The sequence below is a fragment of the Oryctolagus cuniculus genome, chromosome 3 (assembly GCF_964237555.1).
Source record: "Oryctolagus cuniculus chromosome 3, mOryCun1.1, whole genome shotgun sequence".
Classification (NCBI taxonomy): Eukaryota; Metazoa; Chordata; class Mammalia; order Lagomorpha; family Leporidae; genus Oryctolagus; species Oryctolagus cuniculus.
The window spans coordinates 127,214,882-127,220,646 of NC_091434.1; positions in this window are offsets into that span (position 1 = coordinate 127,214,882).

Genomic DNA, 5,765 nt, shown 5'->3' on the forward strand with positions numbered 1-5,765 from the left:
TGATACAGAAGTGTGGGGAGTGTAACTGCAGAACAGGAATAAAAAGTAACCACAGAGGCAGCGTGTGGTGCAGGGGATTATGCTGCTGCTTGCAATGCTGGCATCTCTTACCAGACAACAGACATAAAACGGTGAGGAAATAGAAATGTGAGTCCCCGATTTCACCTGAACGCTGAAACAACACACTGTAATCCACAAATATGTACACTTATTACATGTTAAACCAATTTTTTTAAATATGGAAGTACTGCAATAATAACAAATCTTCCATGGTTTTATCAGAGCAGGGAAACAAAAAGCTTACATCAAACCTATTCTCCCCACTTTTTCAAGAAAATAGTTTAATCTGTAAATTTGTTTTGCTTTTGGAATATCAGATAAGAGAGTGGAAATATTTTAAATAAGGCCTGGTACAATCAATAATATAATGAGAACATACCCAATATCCCCCTATATTACACAATGTGTTGTATATGTTTTTTTTTTTTTTTTTGAAGATTTATTTTTCTGAAGGTGGGGAGACAGAGATGCAGAGAGATCAGTCTTCCATCTGCTGGTTCACACCCCAAATGGCCATATGGCTAGGGCTCATTCAGGCCAAAGCCAGGAGCCAGGAACCCCGTCCAGGTCTCCTACATGGGCGGCAGAGGCTTCTGCTGCCTTCCAAGGTCCCCGACCAGAAGCGCGTGGCCAGCCCCACACTGCCGCTCTGACAGGCTGTGCAGGCATCACAAGCACCTATGCTACAATGCCAGCCACTTTACGTGTTCTTTCACTCCAGTGGGCGACAGGATTTTGCCCTGCTCTGAGGGCTGTTTCTTCCATGACACAGGCAGATCCCCCTCAGCTCCTGGGCCCAGCCAATGCAAAGAGCTCGTGATTCCATGTAAACCACTTCCCAAAATGTACATCTGTGTGCTCATCCCTGGCCCCTCTGCTTGACACGTTTCTGAAGACTCTGGAGTTTTCCTATATCCCCTTCTCTCCTGGCCCCAAAACGTGACATTGCATACCCTTTAGTGGTTCTGAGACCCTCTTGCTTCCCCTTCCTTTGATAATGGCTCCTCTGACATTTTGGTTGCAATCATTGCAGTTAAACTGGTTCTTACCCAGAACCCACAATCCAAAGACACTGGAGTTTATTTTTTCTTCTGTTCTATTTGGTCAAGATATTGGAAAAAGGGAAAAAGAAAAAATCTTTAGCCAGCTGATGGCTATAAAGAACAGGCTAATAAATAATTAAAACCCTATCTTGGGGCCTGCGCCGCAGCTCAATAGGCTAATCCTCTGCCTGTGGCGCCGGCACACAGGGTTCTAGTCCCGGTCGGGGCGCCGGATTCTGTCCTGGTTGCCCCTCTTCCAGGCAAGCTCTCTGCTGTGGCCCGGGAGTGCAGTGGAGGATAGCCCAAGTCCTTGGGCCCTGCACCCCATGGGAGACCAGGAGAAGCACCTGGCTTTTGGCTTTGGATCAGCGCAGTGCGCCGGCCAGAGCGCCGGCCGTGGCTGCCATTGGAGGGTGAACCAACGGCAAAGGAAGACCTTTCTCTCTGTCTCTCTCTCTCACTGTCCACTCTGCCTGTCAATAAATAAATAAATTAATTAATTAAAAAAAAAACCCTATCTTGGATGACCGTCTCCGCGGCTCACTTGGCTAATCCTCCACCTGCAGCACAGGCACCCCAGGTTCTAGTTCCGGTTGGGGCACCTGATTCTGTCCCGGTTGCTCCTCTTCCAGTCCAGCTCTCTGCTGTGGCTCGGGAGTGCAGTGGAGGATGACCCAAGTGCTTGGGCCCTGCACCCGCATGGGAGACCAGGAGGAAGCACCTGGCCCTGCACCCGCATGGGAGACCAGGAGGAAGCACCTGGCTCCTGGCTTCGGATCGGCGCAGTGTGCTGGCTGCAACATGCCCGGCCATAGTGGCCATTTGGGGAGTGAACCAACAGAAGGAAGACCTTTCTCTCTGTCTCTCTCTCACTGTCTAACTCTGCCTGTCCAAAAAAAAAAAAAAAAAAAAAAAAATCTTGGAGCACAAAGAGTTAAACTCCTGCTTGCAATGTCCAGCGTCCAGCATTTCAGATCAGAGCTGTCAGAATGCTGGTTCAGGTTGTGGCTGCTCTGCTTCTGATACATTTTCTTGCTAATGCATGTGGGGAGGCAGTGGATAATGGCACAAGTAGTAGGGCCCTTACTACCCATATAAGAGACCTGAATGGGGCTCCAGGTTCTTGACCTGGCCCAGCACCAGCTGTTATGGCCATTTTTGGAAAGTGAACCAGCAGATGAAATTTCTTTCTCTGTCTCTCCCATTCTCCTTCTGTCACTCTGCCTTTCAAATAAAGAAATAAAACTTTGAAAAAAAAAATAAATCCAAATGTTCATGCATATCTGCAGCTCATTTGTAGTTTTTAAAGTTATTTAAAGATTTATTTATTCGAAAGTCAGAGTTACAGAAGGGAAGGGAGAGACAGACAGACAGAGATATGTTCCATGTGCTGGTTCTTTCCCCACGTGGCTGCAGGCAGTGCTGGGTCAGGCCAAAGCCAGGAACCAGGAGCTTCATCTGGGCTTTACAAGTGGATCAAAGGGGCCCAAACACGTGGGTCATTTTCTGCTGCTTTTCCCAGCCCATTAGCAGGGAGCTGGATAGGAAACAGTTCAGCCAGGACACCAACCACCACTCATATGAGATGTCAGCCTTGTAGGTGGAGTTTTTACACACTATGCCAACAGGCACCAGCAAATTCATTTTTAAAGAAATACAGCATCATGGAAAAAGAGAGATGCTTTGGAGGTCAAAGATATTGAAGTTAAAATTTAGCTTCTATCAGTTTAGGAAAACTGACCTCTAAATTACTAAAATGATCATTCAAAAGCCATTTTTAAAGTTATGCTGAAAATGATAGAAATTGCAATGGACAATATGAATACATTTGGCTGTGTAAAAATCTGAAAGGAAGAAATATCTGTAGAAAGAGTGAAAACAAAAGTAAAGGATAAATGGAAAACTGGGATTAAATATTTGCAGCAAATATTGACAATTAAAGATTTATTTTATATATTTCCTTGCAGATTTATAATAAAAGCACTCACAACCCAATCGATAAATAAGTTACCAAAGATAAAATAGGACAATCACAAAGGCCATTGTAATCCATAAGCTGTACTTTGGAAATTTATATTCATTAAATAAAAGTTTGAAAAAAAAAAAGAAAGCAATGCAAATGATCAATAAGAATTTGAAAAGGAAAGCCCCCCCCAATAGTAAAATTAGGTATAATAATGGATGCCATTTCCACATATAAAATCAGAAGCCACTTTTAAAATTATTGATTGACTGACTGATTTGAAAGGCAGTATAACAAAAAGACAGCAAGAGTGGAATTTTCTGTCCTTTGGTTTACTTCCCAAATGTTTGCAAAAGCCAGAGCAGGGGCAGGCTGAAGCTGGGAGCCAGGAACTTCCTCCAGGTTTCTCACATGGATGGCAGAAACCCAAGTATGTGGGCCATCATTTGCTGCCTCCTAGGCACATAAGCAGGAACCTGGATCAGAAGCATTAAGTAGCCAGGATTTGAACTGGCACTCTGAAATGGAATGCAGTTGTCCCAAGCAGTAGCTCAACTCACTGCACCACACATGCACCCCAAGGAGATATTTTTGCACTGAGTATTTTGTGGTGATGCTCTGAATTCATAGACTATCTCATGGCTAGCTCCTAGGTGCCAGTCAAGTCTTTCAAAGTCACTTTCCTTAAGAATTCTTGGGCTGGGCCGGCACTGTGGCTTAGCATGGAAAGCTGCCACCTGCAATGCTGGCACCTCACATGGGGGCTGGTTCATGTCCTGGCTGCTCCACTTCTGATCCAGCTCCCTGCTGTGGCCTGGGAAAGCAATGGAAGATGGCCCAAGTCCTTGGGCCCCTGCACCCATGTGGAAGACCTGGAAGAAGCTCCTGGCCCTTTGGCTTCGGATGGTCCCAGCTCTGGCCATTGTTGCCATTTGGAGAGTGAACCAGTGGATGGAAGAACTCTCTCTCTCTCTCTCTCTCTCTCTCTCTCTCTCCCTCTCTCTCCCTCTCTCTCCCTCTCTCTCCCTCTCTCTCCCTCTCTCTTTCCCTCCCTCTGCTTCTCTGCAACTCTGCCTTTCAGATAAATAAATAAATCTTTTTTTAAAAAGAGTTATTGACTACCTCACCAATGTCATTCATTCCCTGCCCTTCATCTGTTCTATTTTCTTCATAGAACTTATCACTATCCAACATAATCTTACATTTGCTCCTAGTTATTGCTCTCTTCCCATTAAAACATAAGAATCATTCCTCCATCTTGTATTTCTTCCCTAAGGTCTAAAAAGAGTTCCTGAAGCATTGTATGATTCAACAAACATATACTCAATAAAAATTTACTGATTGAAAGGCTGGGGGAGGGTCTATTTTGCAGTTATGAATCGTAGCTTTTCAATATTTATCAAAAGCTTTCAAAATAGTCTTCTTTCAACTTCAGAAATCCCACTCCTATAAATTTATTCTATGAAAATAATCAGAAATATACATTAAGATCCATGGGTAATGACAGTCATCTCAATATTATTTATAATAGGAAGTAGAAAAGAAACAATATAAAGGTAAATGGGTAAATAAATTGCTATAACTCTAGTATGAAACATTATGCAATCTTCAGAAGCTGTGCTTTTGAGAATTATTTTATGAACTAAGAAACTTTTAAAAAACAAAATAAAGCAGCACATAAAGTATTATATACAGAACAACCTCAAATTTGTGAATGCATGTATATAAATAAAGATATCTTTTATATGTCATAATTCACTGCACTATGAGGTCATAATTTCCTCTATGCCAGTTGCAATTGCTTTTGTTTTTTCAGCAACTGCTGAAAAAATCCTGGTATTTTGCTATGCTATCCTTCCAAGTCAAGGCAGGTTCTATGGCCCAGTGTGTTAAGCCATTGATTGGAGCAGCAACATCCAATGTCAGAGTGCCTGGGATAAAGTTCCACCTTCACTTACGCCCCTGCTCCCTGCAGATGCACACTCTGAGAGGTAGCCAATGATGATTCAAATATTTGGTTAACTGTCCCCTTATAGAAGACCTACATGGATTTCCTATCTCCTGGCTTTGGCCTGGCCTGCCCCTGCTGGGGGCATTTGGGGAGTAAACCAGCAGATGAAAGATATCTCTCCCTCTCTCCCTCTTCCAAATGAAAATAAATAAATAATAAGTGTATCTCTAATACTGGCAGTCATCCTTGGGCTGCTAAGTATATCATTGCCACCATGTACTGACCTCCTGGCACCCTCTCATTTTCCTGTTATTCTCTCAACTTACCCCTATCAGACAGCAGTTCTTTCTTTCTACTTTCCAGAGACTTCACATCTCTACAACTCACAGTCTAGGCATAGTTAAGTCCTGGCTGTTAAGAAGAGACCATAGTAATTCTTGGTTAAAATCCCAGGAATTCAGCCTCAAGTTGGCAGCTGTGTGACAGAGAACTGACTGATCTGCTGCCTGAGCATTTAGCAAGGCCTGTAACTGGTAGAAGGTGTTGGTGGAGCTCCCCTGGAGCCCTTCTGAAGGATTCTGTTTCATATCTGTCATTACATTTATTATGTCTAACATTACTATTAAATATTCCATTGTGTTGTGTCCATTCTTTGTTATGCTCTGCTGTTTCTATTTCATTTATTTCTCATTTCTTATATCTAATTCAAATTTTCTTTTTCTTATCTGGATATTGTGTTTCAGCTTCA